The following is a 24,267-nucleotide window of genomic DNA, read 5'->3' as shown; positions in this document are numbered from 1 at the left end:
TTGGTAGAATTTCAATATTTTGGAATTTACTGAGGCTCTTTTTGTGAGGTAGTATGTGGTCTATTCTGGACAATGTTCCATGTGCACTTGAGAAGAATGTATATCCTGTTGCTTTTGTATGTAGAGTTCTATAGATGTCTGTTAGGTCGATCTGTTCTAGTGTGTTTTTCAATCCCTGTGTGTCTTTACTTATTTTCTGCCAGGTGTATCTATGCTTTGGGGTGAGTGGTGTGTTGAAGTCTCCTAAGATGAATACATTGCAGTCTATTTCCCTCTTTAGTTCTGTTAGTATTTTTTTCACAAATGCTTGTGCTCCTGTGTTGGGTGCATATATATTTAGAATGGTTATATCCTCTTGTTGGACTGAGCCCTTTATCATTATGTAGTGTCCTTCTTTATCTCTTGTTACTTTCTTTGTTTTGAAGTCTATTTTGTCTGATATTAGTACTGCAACCCCTGCTTTCTTCTCACTGTTGTTTGCCTGAAATATGTTTTTCCATCCTTTGACTTTTATTCTGTGCTTGTCTTTGGGTTTGAGGTGAGTTTCTTGTAAGCAGCATATAGATGGGTCTTGCTTTCTTATCCATTCTATTACTCTGTGTCTTTTGATTGGTGCATTCAGTCCATTTACATTTAGGGTCACTATTGAGAGATATGTACTTATTGCCATTACAGGTTTTAGATTCGTGGTTACCAAAGGTTCAAGGTTAGCTTCTTTAGTATCTTACTGCCTAACTTAGCTCGCTTATTGAGCTGTTATATACACTGTCTGGAGATTCTTTTCTTCTCTCCCTTCTTATTCCTCCTCCTCCATTCTCCATATGTTGTGTGTTTTGTTCTGTGCTCTTTTTAGGAGTGCTCCCATCTAGAGCAGTCCCTGTAAGATGCCCTGTAGAGGTGGTTTGTGGGAAGCAAATTCCCTCAGCTTTTGCATGTCTGGGAATTGTTTAATCCCACCATCATATTTAAATGATAGTCATGCTGCATACAGTATCCTTGGGTGAAGGCCCTTCTGTTTCATTGCATTAAGTATATCATGCCATTGTCTTCTGGCCTGTAGGGTTTCTGTCAAGAAGTCTGATGTTAGCCTGATGAGTTTTCCTTTATAGGTGACCTTTTTCTCTCTAGCTGCCTTTAAAACTCTTTCTTTGTCCTTGATCCTTGCCATTTTAATTATTATGTGTCTTGGTGTTGTCCTCCTTGGATCCTTTCTGTTGTGGGTTCTGTGTATTTCCATGGTCTGTTCGATTATTTCCTCCCCCAGTTTGGGGAAGTTTTCAGCAATTATTTCTTCAAAGAGACTTTCTATCCCTGTTCCTCTTTCTTCTTCTTCTGGTACCCTTATAATACGAATATTATTCCTTTTGGCTTGGTCACATAGTTCTCTTAGTGTTGTTTCATTCCCGGAGATCCTTTTATCTCTCTCTATGTCAGCTTCTATACGTTCCTGTTCTCCGGTTTCTATTCCTTCAATGGCCTCTTGCATCTTATCCATTCTGCTTATAAATCCTTCCAGGGATTGTTTCACTTCTGTGATCCCCTTCCTGACATCTGTGATCTTCCTCTGGACTTCATCCCATTGCTCTTGCATTTTTCTCTGCATCTCATCCCATTGCTCTTGCATTTTTCTTTTCATCTCTGTCAGCATGTTCATGAATTTTATTTTGAATTCTTTTTCAGGAGGACTGGTTAGGTCTGTCTCCTTCTCAGGTGTTGTCTCTGTGATCTTTGTCTGCCTGTAGTTTTGCCTTTTCATCGTGATAGGGATAGTTTGCAGAGCTGGTATGAGTGACAGCTGGAAGAGCTTTCCTTCTTGTTGGTTTGTGGCCTTCCTCTCCTGGGAGAACAGCGACCTCTAGTGGCTTATGCTTGGCAGCTGTGCTCAGACAGGGCTTCTGCTTCCTGCCCGGTTGCTATGGAGTTTATCTCCACTGTTGCTGTGGGCATGGCCTGGCTGGGGCTGCTCCTCCAAAATGGTGGAGCCCTGTTGGAGGGGGAGCCACCGGGAGGCAAAGTTTGTTTCTGGATGAAGAAGATGGAGTGATAAAGTTGTAATAATAATAGAAGACATTTCTTATATACCCCACCTCAACCACCCATTCCTATGGTCACACTCTGAGGTTTGTCATCATCAATTAGAGCACTGGCTACAAAATTTTTATTTCTGGCATCCTAATCTTGGACAAACACTTCTTGACCTTTTACCATATTCCTTCTTGCACTTCCACTCTGAGATTATTTAACTACATTGGGATCGCCATTGCATTGACCCTACCATTTTTTTTCATTATTCACTGTGTCCTCACTTTCTTCTTTCCCAGTTCAGGTTCCACAGCCCAGCGTTAAAATAACCCCCTTGCATATATCCGCATTTCCCTTCTCCCCTGCTAGCTCTGAATAACTTGGTAAAACCCCCACTCTTATTAATCATAGTCTTCTACCTACTTATTTTTATGTACTTGAGCAATTTAAATGTATTAGAAGAGAAAGCACTATCATGCTAATTTATCACACTTTTAATTCAATATCACAGATGCATACCAGATTTTTACCATTGTTGGACAAACTTCATTCCCTAAGTTACTTACTCTCCCACTCTACCTTACTACTCACCATTTCACATAGTTCCCTCCCTCTCTGCTCAAAATCTCAAAGTTGCTTTCTCCTAACTTTCAGATGATGTCCTTAACTTCTCACATCATTGATAACTCAACACATATGGCAAAAACTGCATGGAGTCAAATTAGCCTTGAAAATCTTGGAAGGTTCCTAGGGAAGACTAATGCATTCTCTCTTAAGTAGTCTAATACTCCCAGTTTTTCCTCTAACATTGAAATTTTCTTAGTTTAGTATCAGATAAAGTATATAGCCTACATTTACAGTCCTATTATACCAAAAATATCTGTCTTTAAACATTATAATCATACTTTCTACAGTTAGATGCTCATGCTATGAGAGCTTTATGGGAAGTGACTTCAGCTGAGGAAAGAGCATATTTACCTCTCTCATCTCACTCTCGCTCTGGGGCTAAGCTCATTGAATGAAATGATGGGACAAATGTTAACACCATATAAATTTATATTTCTATAGGTTTATAATCTCTTATTCTTTGGAGAATGGGAGCTGATGAGTGTGGAATGTTAATTCACATTATATAACAGATATATGATATGACCCTACTGAAAAATATGATGCATTTCTTCATTTTGTTAGTTTTTTCTATTTAAAATGCTTAGTGCAGTACCTGACATATAGTAAGCAATAAATGTTGCCTATTAGTAGTAGTAGTGTTAATATTCAAGAGTTTATGTTACAGCCAAATGGAGAGGACATATAAATATGACGATACATGGTGGCATATGGTAAACACTAAATAACTATTATAGGTGCTTTGAGCAGAGAGAGATCACCCAAAGAGGCATCCTCAATGATTAGATTTGAAATGTATGTATAAAAATGCATGAGATAGTTTTAAGAAGAAAGCTAGCAGCTGTGAACCAACAGTTCAGATCATATATAGGACAACCCTGGAGGTAATTTCCAGACCATTTCCAGAAAAATAAACCACAGAATCAAAGTTTATATGCATATGTTTTTCAAGAAATGTTTGGCTTCATTATCAATTTCATTTAATCATCACGGAATTTAGTTGATGCAGGTATTCTTTTCCTCATTTTACCTGTGAAGAAACTCACCCTGGGAGCATGTGTGACTTGCCTAGCCTCCTTCCACTCAGTGGTGGAGCCTACACAAGAGCTATGTAGCAATTCTCCAGCTCTACCCAGTGCCTTTCCATTGCATTCTTCCTGTTTTGACTGCAACAGTAATTCAAAGAAAATGAAATGTGCTGTGATAATAAGTGCCACGTTTAATATATTGCTTAAAGTATTTTGTCATGTTGACATAGTCCATTTAAATAGAATAAGATCTTTAAAAGTTGTGCAGTCATCAATATTGTTATTCCATTAACTAGACACTCAAGTATTATCTTAATTCAAATATTTGTAAGCAGAAAAGAGATGCTCATTTTTATTCACAATGCCTTTCCTATCCCATCTGGCACAAGCAATTTCCTTTTGTGTGCCTTTAAACTGTGTTGTAAAGTAATTAATTTTACCCTGAGGCCTTTCACTATGAATCTCACAACTTTTGTTCTGGCTATTTCTCAATTTCATCATCAGTAACAAATTGTTCTTGTGGGGGGAATTGTGCTTGTCATTTTTTCTAGTGTAGCCCATCAGATTTTTCATCAGTCCTTGCCACTAACAAATGCCTTTGTTTTCTTTTTGAAGTTGAAGCTACTATAATTATTTTATCATAAGAGCACAGTTTACATTGTTGTATATTTATTAATTGGAAAATTACCTTTCCAAATTACTTATAATGAGAATGATTATATGTACTGTCACTTAGGCAAGTAATAAATAAGAAGGAGTCAATTCAACTAAATGTATGTAATTAATAATTTAAAATATAAATGTGTGTCTCATAATTGCTTCACCATACTTCATGCAGGGTTTTCTAAGTGATTTCAATAGGTGATTAGAAAAATTGACTGCTGCATATCTCAGCTTCCTAAAGGTCAGTGGTCTTGGGAGATGAAAGACAACATAATAGAAAAATGCTATCACTTTTATTAATTCCTTCTTGATTCACTACTCTAAGTTGTGCTGAGATTTATCAACTGGGACATAAAGATAGATAAGCCATGTCTCCTGGCTTCAAAGAGGTCAGTCTAAAAATGTCACAATATCAGCAACTGCAGTTACCCAACATTTTCTGGATAATGGGCAGAACTCCAGGTTTTTTTTGCAAGGCACATAAATATTTTCTCATTTAAATCACCTATTAATCTTGGGAGAAGAATACATTGTAAGGAATGAGAGAGTCACAGAACTTACTCACTAAAGGTTGTAGACCTAGGAAGTAGCAGGTAGATTCTGGATTTGAACTTTGGTCTTTGTCTGTCTATCCCTATATCTGTCTCTCTCTCCTTCCCTACCACAAGGTAAGAGCCATAATGGTGGTGGAGTCCCCATGCTAGAGAAGCTAGAGAGGCACAGATGAATCACTGCCCCACTTTTCTTGGCCACTGCTGCTCAGAAAGACCTAACCTTAAATGTTAGTCAAAGAAAACCCTGTACTCTGAGCTTACAGTTTTTCTGCCAACAGAATATCCCCAGGGGAAGGTCTGTGTCCACAGCATCCCTCTCCACAAATCACCAGGTGCTGCTGGGCCTTTTGGTCAGAGCTTTCAGACGTCATCCTGTTCTGTCTAAGCCTAGAAGCTTAACATGATATCACACCCTATCTTTAGTTTCAGATAAATAGATATTTTAGAGCCCTAACTCTGTGCTAGGAACTGAGACAGGGGATAGGGAAGATGGGAAATTAACACCTGATGTCCACCCCCAGAAATTCTGCAGGAGCACATGCCCTAAGCTCATTCTGATGAAGATGAAGAGCACAGTAGAAATTTACTCAGAGACAAAGAGAAAAAAGAAAAAAAAATGTTTGTCTAATCAGAAATGTTCAAACACTAAATATCTTCAAGTGTACAAGAATGGCATTGGACAGGAGATCGAAAAGGGATCTAAGTAAAGAAGATTTAAACACTTTAAACAATTCCTAAAAATATTTTTTGAAAATTGAATTAGAGAAGCATTTATTAAAAGTACAGACTGAGGTAGGCAGATTAGCTACAAAGGCTAGCTTAATTTTACAAATTTCAAAGTAGGTGCCAAATAATGTACCTACTTCTCTTAGACTCAGTTCCTCATCTGAAAAAATTTAGTGACATCTATGTCTTCTGCTTTCTGTATGATGCTAGAATGAGATAATGTGTGTAAAGTGATTAGCACAGTATCTAGTACATATTACTGAGGCAGAATATACCCATGTAAACACATAATTAATATGTAAATTTTCAGAATGTGCTATTTCCTTTTAGGAATTCTGACTCATATAGTACACAGGATATCAGGCTGCTTTGAGAATTATTTTAAATTAATATATCCAATATTTATATGTAGGGAAGGGAATATGACATCAGAAATGTTAGCTTGTGTCATCTATGATGGATAAAATATCAGATAATGCTTTTTGTTTTTTATCAGTTATGAATTTTTTAAGCTGGTGGACCTCACAGACTCAACATAAACCTATGTTTCCAAGGTCCAGACCAGTATGCCCTCATTTACTAATGTGTTATTCTATAAATGCCAATGGCACTTCTACATTGTGATTTTTTTCACAGCAGAGACCATGACTTCTATCCTTGGATCTTTAGTGCCTGACACATAGCAGTTGCTCAGTAATCACTGGTTGAAAGGAAATTGATAATTTTCAGCCATTTACACATTATAAATTTCATTTTTTATGATATGTGCATCAGATATAATTTTAGCTTTTAAGCACATCATAATGAAAATTATTGAGAAAATCGCACAACCGGGGAAATTGATGTTAATGTTACTAAATTCACAAACACTGTGATCACCAGCCTTTAATGGATAGTCACTTACACTTTGCATTCCTACTATGTTTCTCCGAAAAACTTATTTTTCTATTCTTTACATTTTAAAGCCTACTTTCTTTTTATTGCTTTTCACACCCTCCGACTACAGGATTGTGGTGGATTTGCCTCACAGCCCGCAGATGAAACAGAGGCCATATGGGAAGCTCCTCCCCACCTATCACTAAGTCATCAGACCCAACGGTGGACTCTGCACCCAGCTTGCACCTTTCAGAGGCAACGACGAAGGATCTCCTCCCGCACCCCGCTGAGGGCATTCCTGCGCACGCTCCACGCCCAGTTTGCCACTCATCTTCTCAGGGCTTTGCTTCCTGCTTTTCTCCATCTCTTCTGCATCCTCAGTGTTTATTATACTGAATTATTCCCTCTAACATGCAAAGACTGTCCACCATCACCCATCTTTAAACAGTATTTCCTTACCTCCTCTTTTTCTGCTCCCAAGTTCTCTGCTCCCTCTCACAGCCAAACTTCTCATAAGAGTCCTCAACACACGCCATCCATACTTATTTTCTCAGCTGTTCACTCTTCAATTCACTGCTGAATTGAACTTCCACCCCCACTATTTCTCTAAAATTGTTCTTATCAAGGTCTCCAATGACTCCCATGCCTTCTGCTATCACAGTGCCTTCAGCCATGGACCATTCCCTCATGAAACACCCTTCTTGCTTGGAGTCTACAATACCACTTCTCTCCTCTCTATGCACACTCCCTCTCGGCTTCCTTGTCTTCCTCCACTCTTCAGCCTTCTCTCTACACTCTCACTGAGTGCTCTTATCCATTGCCATGACTTTAAGTATTAGACATGCGCCAACATCTCACCAGTGTTTACCTGTAGCCCAAACCGTTCTTCTCATTTCCAACCCCTTGGAGCTAAATTCATTTAACATAAATACAACAAAATGCATGTTTTCCCTTTAAGATTTATTCTTCCCTCTACTTTTCCTATTTCAGTAAATGGCATAACAGCCCACCCAAGTGAAGTCACAAGTCTAAACATCATTTTTAATGCCTTCTAATTGTTTTCATCTTTTATATTCAATCTATCAATGAGTATTTTATTATAGATGTATCCCTTCCTTTCCTTCTTCCCACCACCGTCCTGCACCAGGTCATCATCTTCTTCTACCTGGACAACTGTAATACTTTTATGGAGACACTGCACCTTCTTATTTTTCACTTAGTTCCCAGGAATTCTTCACATATCGGCCAATAATCATTTGCAAAAACCCAGTCACAAGACCCCTCTAAAACCCTTCTGTGTAATCCCGTTTTATTTATAATGAGTGCAAATTGCTTTTGATGGCCTGCAAGAAACACCAAGATCTTGTTTATGTCTTATGTCTCCCAGCTCATTCCCAGCCATTCCTGCCTTACTCACTCTACTGGTACTAGGCAGGCCTTCTTTCTGTTCATGAAATCACTGAGCTCATTCCTTCTATGGGGACTTTCCCTTCCTGGAATGTTTCCCCTCTTGTTCTTTATGTGGTTAAATGCTTCACATCTTCATATACTGCTTGCTCCTGTAACTTTATCAGTTAAAGAGAAACTATAAACATTTACTGAGCATCTTACTAAGTAGTGTTGCTCACCTCCTATTAATCATCACAAAAACACTCTTTGTATCAACTTTTTCATTTGTCATATTCATTGGTCAAGTCCAACAGTTGACTTCCATGTTGCCAATCCAATAATCATTTCTTAGTATTCATTCTATTGACACAGCTTATCAGTCCCTCTTCCTTGAAACATGTTACTTAGCCTTAAGGCAGTGGTATACTGGAGACCACTTTGCAAGAGATAAATGACAATTTTTTGAAATTTTATAAGCCTATTGTTAAATAACAATTCATGGCTTAAAATAGTAGAAGTATTTCTACCAGAGGAACTGGCAAGCACTACGAATCAGGACCTTTATTTCTGGACAGCCATTTGTTAAACATTTAGCATCACCGCACTGACTCTAGGACATTGTTCTTTTACTTCTGCCTTGCAACAACATTTTCCTTATCTTTTTTTTCTCTACTCAGTCTCTAGAGGATCTCATCCAGACCCATGGTTTTAAATACCATCTGCTTGTTAATGAAAAGTATGTCTAGCCCTGGCTTTTCTTCTGAACTTCAAATTCCATCTATCCAACTGCTTTGTTAACATCCTCACTCCAATGTCCAAAAACACATTTCAAACTTGACATTCTGAAACCAAAGATTTGGTCTGCCACCTCTCCCTCAGATAGGCCCATCCAAGAGTCTTCCCCATGTCTCTGACCCAAACCTTGGAGTTTTCTTGATTTTACACTCCATATCCAATTCATCAGCAAATCGTTTTTGAATCTACTTTCAAAATATGTCCTGACTCTGACCACTTCTTACATCTTCACTGCTGCTTTCCTACTTCAAAGCATTATCATTTCTTGTCAAAACTTTTGCAGTAGCCTTCTAACTGGTATCCCTACTCTGCCCTTACCTGCCAACAATCTTCTCGACACTCAGCACTGAAAACTGCTGTGGCTTTCTGTCTAACTCAGTACAAATTCAAAGTGCTCACCTGGACCCACATCCAAGGCCATATCCAACCTGGTCTCTGACTATCTGCCCAACCTTGTCACCTTCCACTGTCCTCCCTGTTCTCCAGGCTCCAGACACCTGGTCTCATCGCTGTTCCTACAGGTTCTAAGAAATCTCCCGTAAGCGCCTCTGTACCTGCTCTCTCTGCAGACTAGAATATTCATTGTCCGGTTATCTTCAGGACTCATTTCCTCCAGCTCTTTACTAAAATGTCACTTTATCAGAAAAGACTTCTGTGATTACCCAAGATACTTTTATTTTTTTATAATTTTTATCAAAATATGCTATAATACACTGATGTGTTTATTGTGATTCTCTCCATTAGAATTTAAGTTCCAAGAGGGCAGAAACTAGAGTCTGGTTTGCTGCCAATTCCCCAACTCTTAAAACTGTGCCTAGCATTTAGTAATTATACACTGAGCAAATGATACAAAAATTTCTCTGTTTACTTGTTTACTTTTTCTGGGCTATATCCTGAAGCTCCAGGAGAACCTACCAGGAAAGATTATATTTCTAATTAACTTATCACAGAAAGTATTGATAAGCCTCTATCAATATACCTGTTTACATTTCCACTCAATTTTCCCAACTGAACTAAACTCAACATGTCAAAACTGAACTCACCATTCTATCCACTGAATCACACTTTTCTGACTTCACTGTTTCCTCTAGAACAATGTGATCCCTTCAGCCATGCAAATTTAAATATTTAACCCCCCTTTTCACCTTTTATTCTTCTCCCTTATTGTTATGTCATATCAACAGAGGCCAATTTTTAAATTATTACTTCTCTGAGGACTCTGCCTCTTTCTTTCCATTCCCACTGCCATCACACTAGGCTTTCTTTCTGAACTATTTTAGTCATCTAGTCTCTTGGTCTTTACTTCTGAGTGTTTTTATAAATCACATTATTCACTAATCACTCTAAATCATAGCTCTCCTGCTTAAATCTTTAAATGTTTAAAATGATCTCTTTTAGCTTCAGTCACCATATAATTTATTGTCTAAATGAGGACACTTTTGAGAGTGAAAAGGGTACTATTATTAATTACATTGTAACAGCAGTTATGGACCAAAACTAACCAGGCAAACCAGGATATACAGTCACTGTAACTTTCATAGGGGCTGTTGATTATCTACTCAACAATCATGACTCCCTTCTTCTTTCTAAAAGAAAAACTAATATTGCCTGGCATCCAGTCCTCCTTGACATGATTTAGTGATATAAATTTAATCATCTTAGCCAACATGGACATCCCATTCCTTTTGTCAGTAATTGATTTAGGAAGGAGCATGTGATCTAATTTTAGCCTGTAAAATATAAGAGATAGTTGGCCTCAGGGATAGAGGTTTCTGAAAAACGTTTCTATACATACATAAAGACAATTCTATTCTCCTGATGTCTTGTCTGCATTTGATGTTGGAAACACAGTAGGCAACTTTTGATCATGAGGTGGCAGGCAGAAGACAAAGCTGACATCCTAATATCATCAGAGAAATAAATGAGAAGAACTTGATTCTTTGATAATACCATTGAGATGCCAAATTGACCAAATCTGGGGAATGCTGCATCCAAAAGCAGGGTACTCTTCTGCTTGTGTGAGATAATACATTTTCCTGATTATTTAAATGAGTTAAGACAAAGTTTTCAGTTATTTGCATTCACATTTGATAGATGCTAAGTACAAATATCTTTCTCTCTGTGTCTGGCTTTTAAGATCTTTCATCTTATGGCCTCTTGCCTCCAACCCCAGTCTTGCTTACAACCACCCATTTTAATACACCTCACTTTTGAACCAAACTGAAAGACTGTGATCCTTTTTGAAAATGTTATTAGATCTTGCATGATCATATCTTTGATAGGCTGTCCATTTCAGAAATATCTTGTTTGTTTATACATGCTAAAATCCATAGGACCCACCTATCTCAGATATTATCTCCTCATAAAGGATTCTAGAATAGAGAAATAGTTCTTATAATTTTCTCTTTTGAACCTATGTTGCAATGGGTTCACGTGTCTTTCATGGCACACATTTGAACCCATCCTATAGTATTACACATGATTTTAATTCCTCTCCTTATACTTACTCTCTTTTTATGCTTTAAGCACCCAAATTCTTTTTTGCATATGCACCAAATATTCCTTTGTTGTTGTTGTTGTTTTGTTTTTATTTTATTTATTTATTTATTTATTTTTTATTTTGATATCATTAATATACAATCAGATGAGCAACATTGTGGTTACTATATTCCCCCCATTATCAAGTTCCCACCACACACCCCATTACAGTCACTGTCCATCAGCATAGTAAGATGCTACAGAGTCACTGTGCTATACTGCCTTCCCTGTGCTCCACCCCTATATTATATGTGCTAATCATCATGCCCCTTATTCCTCTTATCCCTCCCTTCCCACCCACCTTCTCCACTAGCTTTCCCTTTGGTAACTGTTAGTCCATTCTTGGGTTCTGTGAGTCTGCTGCTGTTTTGTTCCTTCAGTTTTTACTTTGTTCATATGCTCCACAGATGTGTGAAATCATTTGATACTTGTCTTTCACCATCTGGCTTATTTCACTGAGCATAATACCATCTAACTCCATCCATGTTGTTGCAAATGGTAGGATTTGTTTTCTCCTTATGGCTGAATAATATTCCATTGTGTATATGTACCACATCTTCTTTATCCATTCATCTACTGATGGACACTTAGGTTGCTTCCATTTCCTGGCTATTGTAAATAGTGCTACAATAAACATAGGGGTGCATATGTCTTTTTGAAACTGGGATCCTACATTCTTAAGGTAAATTCCTTGGAGTGGAATTCCTGGGTCAAATGGTATTTATACTTTTAGTTTTTTGAGGAAAAAAACTTTCCTTAGTGGCTGAACTAGTTTATATTCCCAGTAGCAGTGTAAGAGGGTTCCCCTTTCTACACATTCTTGCCAGCATTTGTTGTTCCTAGTCTTTTTTATTTTGGCCATCCTTACTGGTGTGAGGTGATTTCTCATTGTGTTTTTAATTTGCATTTCCCTGATAATTAGTGATGTGGAACATCTTTTCAAATGCCTGTTGGTCATTTGAATTTCTTCTTTAGAGAATTGTATGTTCATTTCCTCTACCCATTTTTAATTGGCTTATCTGCTTTTTGCTGGTTGAGGTGTGTGAGTTCTTTATATATTTTGGATGTTAACCCCATGTTGGATATGTCATTTGCAAAAATATTCTCCTATACTGTAGGATACCTTTTTGTTCTGCTGATAGTGTCCTTTGCTGTACAGAAGATTTGTAGCATGATTTGTTCATTTTTTATTTTGTTTCCTTTGCCTGAAGAGATACATTCAGGAAAAAGTTGCTCATGTATATATTCAAGAGATTTTTGCCTATGTTTTCTTCTAAGAGTTTTATGGTTTCATGACATACATTCAAATCTTTGATTCATTTTGAGTGTACTTTTGTGTATGGAGTTAGACAATAATCCAGTTTCATTCTCTTACATGTAGTGTCCAGTTTTGCCAACACCAACTGTTGAAGAGGCTGTCATTTCCCCATTGTAGGTCCATGGCTCCTTTATCATATATTAATTGACCATATATGTTTGGGTTTATATCTTGGCTCTCCAGTCTGTTCCATTGGTCTATGGATCTGTTCTTGTGCCAGTACCAAATTGTCTTGATTACTGTAGCTTTGTAGTAGAGCTTGAAGTTGGAGAGTGTAATTCCCCCTTGCTTGCTTTATTCTTCCTTCTCAGGATTGCCTTGGCTATTTGGGATCTTTTGTGGTTCCATATGAATAGAACTATTTGCTCTAGTTTGTTGAAGAATTCTGTTGGTATTTTGATAGGGATTGCATTGAATCTATAGGTTGCTTTAGAAAGGATGGCCATTTTGACAGTATTAATTCTTCCTATCCATGAGCATAGGATGTATTTCCATTTATTGGAATCTTCTCTAATTTCTCTCATGAGTGTCTTGTAGTTTTCAGACTATAGGTCTTTCATATGCTTGGTTAGGTTTATTACTAGGTATTTTATTCTTTTTGATGCAATTGTGAATGGAATTGTTTTCCTGATTTGTATAGGAATTCAACAGATTTCTGTGTATTAATTTTGTATCCTGGAACTTTGCTGAATTCAGATTTTAGATCTAGTAGTTTTGGAGTGGATTCTTTAGTGTTTTTAATCTACAATATTATGTCATCTGCAAACAGGGACAGTTTAACTTCTTCCTTGCCAATCTGGATGCCTTCTATTTCTTTAGAGTGGGTATCCTTGTCTTGTTCCTGATCTTAAAGGAAAAGCTTTCAGCTTCTCGCTGTTCAGTATGATGCTGGCTGTCGCTTTGCCAGATATGGCCTTATTATGTTGATGTATATGCCCTCTATAACCATTTTATTGAGAGTTTTTATCATGAATGGATGTTGAATTTTGTCAAATACTTTTTCAGCATCTGTGGACATGATGTGGTTTTTGTTCTTTTTGTTGATGTGGTGGATGATGTTGATGGATTTTTGAATGTTGTACCATCCTTGCATCCCTTGGATGAATCCCACTTGATCATGATGGATGATCTTTTTGATGCATTTTTGAATTTGGTTTGCTAATATTTTGTTGAGTATTTTTGCATCTATGTTCATCAACGATGTTGGTCTTTAATTTTCTTTCTTTGTGGCGTCTTTGACTGGTTTTGGTATTAGAGTGATGTTGGCCTCATAGAATGAGTTTGGTAGTATTCCCTCCTTTTCTACTTTTTGGAAAACTTTAAGTATGGTAATAGGTCTTTACTTAATGTTTGATAAAATTCAGCAGTGAAACTATGTGGTCCAGGAGTTTTGTTCTTAGGTAGTTTTGATTACCAATCCAATTTCCTTGCTGATAATTGGTCTATTCAGATTTTCTGTTTCTTCCTGTGTCAGCCTTGGAAGGTTGTATTTTTCTAGAAAGTTGTCTACTAGTTATCCAGTTTGTTACATATAATTTTTCATAGTATTCTCCTCTCATAATTCTTTGTATGTCTGTGGAGTCCACAGTGATTTTTCCTTTCTTATTTCTGATTCTGTTTATGTGTGTAGACTCTTGTTTTCTTGATAAGTCTGGCTAGGGGTTTATCTATTTTGTTTATTTTCTCAAAGAACCAGCTCCTGCTTTCATTGATTCTTTCCATTGTTTTATTCTTCTTGAGTTTTATTTATTTATGCTCTAATCATTGTTATATTCCTCCTTCTACTGACTTTGGGCCTCATTTGTTCTTCTTTTTCTAGTTTTGTTAACTGAGTTTAGACTGTTCATTTGGGACTGTTCTTTTTTCCTGCGGTAGGCCTGTATTTCCCTCTTAGCATGGATTTTGCTGCATCCCACAGATTTTGCAGTGTTGATTTATTGTTGTTATATGTCTTTAAATATTGCCTGATCTCTGCTTTTATTTGGTCATTGATCCATTGATTATTGAGGAGCATGTTTTTAAGCCTCCATGTGTTTGTGGGATTTTTTGTTTTCTTTGTGTAATTTATTTCTAGTTTCATACTTTTGTGGTCTGAGAAGCTGAATGGTACAATTTCAATCTTTTTGAATTGACCTAGGCTCTTTTTGTGGCCTATTATATGATCTATTCTGGAAAATGTTCCATGTTCACTTGGGAAAAATGTGTATCCTGCTTCTTTTGGGTAGGGTAATGTGTAGATGTCTGTTAGGTCCATCTGTTCTAATATGTTGTTCTGTACTTCTGTGTCCTTACTTATTTTCTGTCTGGTTTATCTGTCCTTTGGAGTGAGTGGTGTGTTCAAGTCTCCTAAAATGAATGCATTGCATTCAATTTCCCCCTTTATTTCTGTTAGTGTTTGTTCACATATGTAGGTGCTCCTGTTTTGGGTGCATAGATATTTATAATAGTTATATCCTCTTGTTAGACTGACGCCTTTATCATTATGTGATGTCCTCCTTTGTCTCTTGTTACTTTCTTTCTTTCTTTTGAAGTCTATTTTGTCTGATACAAGTACTGCAACTCCTGCTTGTTTCTCCCTACTAGTTGCATGAAATATGTTTTTTCATCCCTTTATTTTCAGTCTGTGTATGTCTTTCGGTTTGAAGTGAGTCCCTTGTAGGCAGCATATAGACTGGTTTTGTTTTTTTTATCCATTCAGTGACTCTGTATCTTTTGATTGTTGTATTCAGACCATTTACATTTAGAGTAAGTATTGATAGGTATATACTTATTCCAATTGCAGCCTTTAGATTTGTGGTTACCAAAGGTTCATGGGTTATTCCCTTACTATCTAACAGTCTAATTAAACTTACTTAGTATGTTATTACAAACACAACCTACACGTTCTTTTCTTTTTTCCTCCTTTTTCTTCCTCCTCCATTCTTTATATATTGTATATCATATTCTGTACTCTTTGTCTATCCTTTAATTGACTTTTGGGGTAGTTGATTTGATTTTGCATCTGCTTAGTAATTAATTGTTCTACTATGCTGTGATTTTATTTCCCCTGGTGACAGCTATTTAGCCTTAGGAATACTTCCATCTATAGCAGTCCCTCTAAGATGTACTGTGGAGGTGGTTTGTGGGAGGTAAATTCTCTCAACTTTTGCTTATCTGAAAATTGTTTAATCCTTCCTTCAAATTTAAATGATAACCTTGCTGGGTAGAGTATTCCTGGTTTGATGCCCTTCTGTTTCATTGCATTAAATATATCATGCCACTCCCTTCTGGCCTGTAAGGTTTCTTTTGAGAAATCTGATGATAGCCTGATGGGTTTTCCTTTGTATGTTATATGTTTTCCCTCTAGCTGCTTTTAAAAGTCTGTCCTTATCCTTGATATTTGCCATTTAAATTATTATATGTCTTGGTGTTGTCTTCCTTGGGTCCCTGGTATTGGGAGTTCTTTGCACCTCCATGGCCTGATAGCCAATCTCCTTCCCCAGATTGGGGAAATTTTCAGCAATTATGTCCTTAATGACATTTTCTATCCCTTTTACTCTTTCTTCTTCTTCTAGTACCCCTATAATGCGAATATTGTTCCGTTTGGATTGGTCACACAGTTCTATCAATATTCTTTCATTCTTAGAGATTCTTTTTTCTCTCTATGCCTCAGCTTCTTTGTATTCCTCATCTCTAATTTCTATTCCATTTACTGTCTCTTCTACTACATCTAATCTTCTTTTAAATCCCTCCATTGTATGCTTCATTTCAGATATAGAATTTCTTAATGATTGAATCTCCATCCTAAATTCTTGAATATTTTTCTGTACCTCCATGACCATGTATGTTTATGATTTTTATTTTGAACTCTCTTTCAGGAAGATTGGTGAGTTTGGTTTCATTTGGCCCTTTTTCTGGGGTTCGTGAGACTTTGGTCTGACCTAGTTTTCTTTGATGTTTCATATTTCTATGTGGTGCCCTCTAGTGACTAGAATCTCTATTCTCTGGAGCTGCTCAGCCACTGGAGTGAGGTCGGGGATCACAGGGGAGTGGCGCTGGTGCCTGCAGGGAGAAAGATCTGTTGCCTGCTTCCCGGCTGCAGTGCCTGTTTCCACTGTCAGAACCAGTGGGCCAAGCACAGTGTTGTAAGCCTCTGTGCTTTGCATCTGTAGCTGTAGTAGGTGGGGCCTACCTCTGGCTGGCCTGACACCAGGGCAGTGACTGCCGGTTTGTGAACTGGTGCTGGTAGGCCACAAGGAAGGTACAGTAGGGTGCGTATTACAGTGGGGGGGCCTCAGAGCTGAGTAGTCAGCCACGGGGATGGAGTGCCTGAAGCTCCTGAAAGTTCCCAACCTACTGGGCAGAGAACGCCCAGACAAACTTGTCCATCTATCCTTTCTCTCACACAGGAAGCTTTTTGCAAACTCTGTCCCTTCAGCAGCCCTCTCACTGCTAGGAAGCCTCTCAGACCACCCGCCTTTTCTTTGTCCCAGAGTGGCTGGATGTTGGATCTCTGTCCTCCACAAACAGCTGGAATCTCAGTCTCTCAAGTATTTAGCCTGTCTTAGCTTTCCAACCCAACCAATCTCCAGAGCACTATGTAATGTAGGTTTGTGCTCACCAAGCAGATCTCCAGTGCTGGGTGTTCAGCAGTACTAGGCTTCCTCCCCCTCCCCACTCTGTTTCTCTTCCTCCCACTGGTTAGCTGGGGTGGGGGAAGGGCTTGGGTCCTGCTGGATCAAGGTTTTGGTATGTCACCCTGTTTCATGAGGTCTGCTCTGTTCTCCAGGTGTATGCAGTCTGGTGCAGCCTTCTTTCCTGTTGCCCTTTTAGAATTAGTTGTGTTAACTATATTTTTGTATTATATGTGGTTTTGGGAGGAGTTCTCTGTCTTACCTCTCATGCTGCCATCTTGAATCAATCTGTCCAGACCAAATATTTCTTAAATTGATATTCTGAAAACATTTCACTATCAATACCTATTAGTAAGTTCAGTAATATTTTCTTATAATTTGCAAGGCACCACACTATGAACAGTTGGGTTCCTCTCTTCAAATCACTGTCTTAAAATTTAAAAAGGGGGAAAAAATGAGTATCCAGTGTACAGCACATTTTTTTTGATTGGCAAACACTTGCTACAAATATGCAATACTTCTCTGCATGCATCTGCCCTAGGAAATTTGTTGGCCAAAGTGATTATTTTATTGGCAGTATATTTCTGCAGTATAAATCAGGCACTTTAAAGAGATAAATGGAAGCATGCCTATCTATGAAGCCAAATTCATTACTGAATTAAGAAAAATAGAGGGAAAACAGGAACCTCTGTCAGTTTACGGTGTACTTCTTACTCAGATGAAATGACTCTGATTTAGCATGTTTCTATTTCAAAGAGACTTGAAATTTTATTCTTGTTCCAGCTTCTTTATTTTAAAATATTGAATTTATCAAATGAGAGAAAGGCAGGGGGCAGGAAAAGACCTGACATTGACTGAGTACCTAATATGTGTCAAGCACTGTGTTAAGACCTTGGTGTACATTTTCTCATTTTAACATCAGAATAATCCAATGTAGGTATTTTTATCTCCAGTTTGCTAATGAGAAATCTGAGGCACAGGATAGTGCCCACAAATACAGTAACTAAATGACAGAGTCAGAATTTGAACCCATGTAACTGGTTAACTAAATCCAAGTTTCCTTCACTAAGTATATAGGTAATTTAACTTAATATTTTTGGTTTAAAGGTCAAATGCTATATTTAGTAATATACAGAATTTTTAGGTTGTAAATTGAGGAACTCACAAATTAGTAAAGAGGCTAATGCTCATAAGTAATATGATATGAAGAAAACTCCAATAAGACCATAAGGTCTCATGTGGATAAGTTATTTACAAAGTGAGTACAGAAAGAACAAGTGAAAGTGTGCAGAGAGGGAGAAAGAGAAGGGCAGACACCAGTAAATGTTGCATTTCTAAGCAGGTATTGTGGGCAACTGATGCTCAATCCCATTGGGAGCTTCTGAGGATTTGTTATTTCAAAATTACTCCACCACGGGATGAGGAAGCTAAAGAAATTACCTACCCACTTCTCTGTCTTCTTTAAGGATTATTCCTGGGGAGTATTAAATCCCCAGAAGTTCGGGGCTTCCTTGCACTCTAAGCCCTGGTACTGGAGAAAGTCCCAAAGCAGAGATGCAAGCACTTCTGGGAAGCACATATGCAGGTCGGAGTGCAAATGCACAGTCATGGCACCTATCCACTGCTCAGGGAGAGAGGGTGAGCAAGAATACATCTGCATGTGAGAATGTCAAGGAGAGAATGTTTAAGGAATAGTGAGGGAGACAGGGCAGGCATCACAAATGAGAGGACATCTGAAAGGGGCCTTAAAGAATCCGTATGATTTAACTTAGTGTATAGCAAGAGGTGAGGAAAAGAAGAAGTAACAGAGTTTATTTTGTTCAGTTTCAGTCTATGCTGAGCACCTGTAACTCTGGGGGGTGAAATAAATTCCCAGCCTGGGGCAAATTACCTTTGAAGCCAAAATCAATCAAAGGGAGAAATAAAGTGGGAGAAAACTGTTTATTGCATACAAGCAATTGTCTACTTCTGTTCGCCCATGTCTTTTGTGACCCAGCTGCATTAAGGGACCCCACCACACCTCTCCCATCCAGATTTGACCTCACTTCCCCCCCACCCTTATAATCACCTACTAATATGGAGATAGACTACTTCTCTCCACCCCTTGGAAAGACCTATTGATATGGAGATGCACTGTGGCCAGGAGAGAGATTCTGGAAATGTTGCAGTTTTACCCACAGCACAATATATAAGTCACCTATTTGTTAAATTTACTGTTTCTGGTTCATACTACTCACTTTCATTAAAATATAAATTCCAGGAAGGCAGTAATGTTTCATTCACTGATGTATCCTAAGATTCTAGAACAGTGCCTAGTACTTCAGAATTGTTTAATAAATATTTGTTGAATGAAAGAGTGATTTTATCATTCAGCTCTTGGGTTATTGAATGGCTCTAAGTTTACTGAAGATGGAGAATCTGAAAAGAGAAGGAAGCATGAGGAAAGAATTAATTAATACAGGGTGGGACCCACTTGCATCCGAGGTGGCTCTGAGACATCCCAGTGGTCTATAAGTACCCTGAGGAAGGAAGGAGGGCTGGAATCTATCCTCGGCTAGAACTCTGAGTCTCAGCTGTGTAAGTTGAGCTTCAGCATCATACATTTGGTGCATTTTCAAGGATCTTTTTCCTCAGGAAATCACCTCTATTTATAGTACTACTATACACTAGTAGGCACAATAATCTCACATTTTTCTGGCATATCTGTCCTCAAGGGCCTCTATGCTTTTCTGCTGAAAAGTTATTTCTCTTAGAGTTTTGCATTTACTTCCTTAAACTGAGAGCATCTGTCACAGGAGCTGATTTTTCTTAGCAGCTCCCACTCACTCAGTAGAGCCCTTAACATCACTACTAAACTCAGAAAACTGCTTTCCCTGGGACCCACTCTTCTGCCCTGATATGTGTAACTCCATGGGGAAAATATTTTCCAAGCCAGCGGCAAAATACCTTTGAAACCAAAATCAGTCAAAGGGAGAAATGGAGAAATAAAGTGGGGAAAACCCATTTATTGCCCACAAGCAGTCGTCCACTTCTGCTCGCCTGTGTATCTGGTGACCTGGCTGCAAAAAGGGACCCCACCCAACCTCTCTGGTCCAGATATGCCCTCACTCCCCATTGTAATTACCTATTGATATGGACATGGACTACTTCTCTCCACCCCTTGGAAAGACCTATTGAGATGGATGGAGATGCATTAAGGCCAGGCAAGAGATTCTGGAAATATTGCAATTTTACCCACAATATGTCACAGGATTCTCCTCTGATGCTGGGTGGAACTATGACATATAAAGTCTTTAGAGGTGGACATTGTCCTTTGATGTTGTGTCATAGGCAGTCTTATAAGTAAGATTATCTTCTAGCTAGAACTCACACATACACTAGTTCTTGGATGATCAGATGGATATAATAAAGGATGATTGTCTCTCCCGACATTAAGTTTGTACCTGCTTCACTCTGATGAAACTCACTTATATGGATGACTGCAATTTGGAAATTTTCTTAATTGTGTTTAAGTTTACTTCCTTGCTTTACTGCCTAGCACCTTTGTGCTAACAATGAAGAAATGGTTTGTTAAGCAGAATAATAGAGGAAAACCATTGTGACCAGAATACTTAACATCTATAACTAAAAGAAGAAATTACTTTTCAGGAAACTTCAGCTACCTCAGAAGCATCATTTACATATAAATACCGGGGATGATGCACTAGTTACAATTGTTTTTGTTTATTCATTGAGCCTATTTCCCTAAAGCATTCTCTTATATGACATTTTCATAGTCTATCATCTCATTTCCTTGGAAGTAAAACAAGTAGGTTTTTAAAATATCTGTAATTTAGATTTGTCACCAACTATGCTTCCATCCAGTTAATAAGGTTTGCCACCAGTGTATTCACCAGCCATGAAGAAGCATCACTAAATTGAAAATGTCAAATGCCAATGGTAAGTCTCAACGTCAAGAAACTCCAGGCTGTATAGAGGTGTTTGAAAAGGAAGAATGTTATTGATACTGGTAATTGAAACATCTGAGTGGATATTATTTAATCCAGGCACTGCAGTGCCCCCTCATGGATACAGCACAGCAGGGGGAGTGACAGCCTGTCTAACGCAATCCTTTGATGGAACTCTATATTTAGATAGTGGAGGCGCAAACACACAGAAAGTTAACCCCGTTTGATGACTTTCTCCAAGTGTCTCATTGTCTGACCACTGATATTTCAATTGCTTATTTCACACTGCAAATTTTAATGTCTCTTTATCCTAATAATTACAAGTGCTAAAAGGTACCTCTTATGAATATTGGGTGGCTCTATCCTGCCCTCCAATTATGATTCTGCCGCTGCTTCAACAGAAGGCCTCCATATTAATCTAGTTCACATGAGATTGTTGGAAGAAGAATTTGAAAGTATATCTCTAGTGTTTGAACTAGAGGTGTTGCCAGGCAGCTGAATCTGGGGAGGTCTCTCCCTGTGCACCAGATGAAACTTCAACCTGGATGGGGGAGGGTTCTTGACTCTGAACAGGGATGGATTCTCAAGCAGTTCGGAAAAGTGTAGGTAAAGAAGGAACTTATTAGAGCGAGAGTAGTAATGAATGGCAGCTGCTTTGCAGGCATCTGAGGGCAGGAGAGTACAGAGGGAGGCGGAGCTCGCTCGCTGGCCTTCTAGCTTGGGGAAGTCTCCCTCACCAGCTCCTAAAGCCAGCGTCACCTGGCATCTCATGTCCACTTGGATCTTCACAGTGAGAGACCAGCCCCAACCACCCCAGGACTTGGGGGCGCAGCAGAGCCCAGGATGGAGTTAGGTTCTGTTCTGAGAACGTTCCAAAGGCAGGAGGTTTTCAGGCAGGCTCCTGCAGCTGCACGTCCCTCTGGGTCACCTAGGCAGCGGAACTCGCAGGCCTAAATCTGAGCTCTCAGCAGCCCCTCCCTACTTATCAGCAGTTAAACAGAGACTAAGTGAAGACTTGGAAATAAAATGAAATATCAAAGAAACAAAGACACTTACCACTGGAAAAGCGCTAGACAAAACGCAATTAAGTTGAGCAGTGAGGAAGTTTTATTTAAAGCTACGCACTTACGTTGCCTCCTTGCGCAGTAGGAAGCGCATCAGTTTCATAAAGCTACGCACTTAAAAACAGAAAAAGTGCGGGTGTCCTCAGAGAGGAGGCATGTTGAAAGGTTGGGTGTTTCCTCTTTTTATGATTTTTTCAGGAATGTGACAAAGGCCCAGGTGTGTAGTTGTCAAGTGGTCTCAAGATGCTTATCCCCAACGAGAGACACCATGCCTCCTCTCCTTTATTATCAGTCCTCCAGGTAATTCCGCAAAATAAACTAAACACAAGAATTTTATTGATCTGATTCCTCCCCAGGATAGGACTTCCCTCTGAGGACATATCAATCAAGACCACCCGCTTTGCCTCCAAAGTGGGCTGAGTTATTGTCTGTTTGCTAAAGAATATGTTAGGAATCTTACTTCCTAACTTCCTGGCTTTTAAAATGGAATCTTAGCCTTAAGATGGAATCCTTCCTGTTCTTACTATACTGTTTATAACTCAGCTTGTTTGGAAAATTAATCTTGATGCTTGTCTCAGGTCCTGGCCCTATATCAGAGGCATGTGTGATGCTTCTATTTTTTAATTAATTGTATGATATAACTGTATATGACACTACCCTTTGGTATACAAATTCAGCAAATGAGTTTTCCTAAGTAAATATGTAGCTCTAGCCTTAGTTCTTGTAATCTACCTGAGCTGAGATCCCTACTTAACTGTTTTCTGGACAAAACTACCTTGACATCTAAAGACATATTAAATCTTATCTATCCTGGTTAATAGAACTGCCCCACTCCTTGTTTTCTAAGCCAGAAACCTCATGCCATCTTCAACAACTCCTGCGCTCTTACTCACTATATCCAACCTAGCACCAATTCCTGTCAATTCTACCTCTCAGCTATCTCTGGAACCTATTCCATCCACTCTATCCCCACTGCTGTTTTTTCAGTTCAGACTTGTATAACAACTTTTTGCTATTTAAAGACTCTTCTTTCCCCCAAGCTGTCCACTGTGCCTGCACAGAAAAGACATGATAATATCATGGCTTCAATGTGGCATTTAGCATCATGTCCCCACACAACACTTTTGAGTCAGGAAAGAGCCACCTTGCCTTCTCTCCTTTGATTGGGGAGCAAATTCCTTCAGAGGAATTTGAAGCTTCTCCAAGAAGCTTATTGGCCAGAACCAGGTCACATGTTCAGTCCTTTGGCGCTATCTAACTTAGACTATTCATGCTTATTTTCATGAACTTAGCATGCTACTTACCAAATAAAATCAGGCTTTTTTAAATAAAAGGAGAAAAGGGAAGGGCCATTGTTGGTGGACAACCAACATCTGGTGCATCTAGAAGTCAAGAAATAGCAAGATGGTATTGTTACCGGCTTGAGATGCTGTTTTTCCCAGAATTGTGTCTCCGAGGTGATGAAGAATGAAGCCAGCATACAAGAGTATGATGCAACCAGCAAAGTTTTTAATGAGAAATGAAAAGGAAGGAAAAAAAAACCCTCTAAATGGGAGGGGCGCCAGGAGTGGATGGCGGTGGGGCTGCTTTATCTAGGGTTTATAAGTCAAAAAGAAGGAAGTTCACAGAATTGACTGGGGTCTGTTGCTAGGAAGACCCCCTTGTTTTTCAAGCTGAATTCACCAGATGTCCAGGATGTGGCTCCTTGTTTACTACGGAAACTTGACCCTATTTCCCTCCTGCCTTCCCCTTAACAGGGGCCATGAATTCTAATGGCTGCCTACATCTCACTACTCCTGCCTCAGTATCTTTCCTCCAGATTAAAATAAATAAATAAAAAGAAAGAGAGACATTGTTAAAATAATGATTGAATAATGACATGCATCTATTTATTTTTAGGAAGATTCAATACTCATTCTAAAGGAGGTTTTTGTATTGCTGAAAAATATATGTATTGAAGTCCCAATAATTATATTTACATAAACATATACAGGATTGTATAAAGATAGTAATAGTTATGCTTAAACATGAGAAAGCACATGTATACATATGGGGGTTGGATCTAAACTCATCTAAATAGACACCATAGTTCATCTCTTGGGGTACA

Source organism: Manis javanica, chromosome 2 (assembly GCF_040802235.1).
Source record: "Manis javanica isolate MJ-LG chromosome 2, MJ_LKY, whole genome shotgun sequence".
NCBI lineage: Eukaryota > Metazoa > Chordata > Mammalia > Pholidota > Manidae > Manis > Manis javanica.
Note: the sequence above shows the minus strand (reverse complement) of the source record.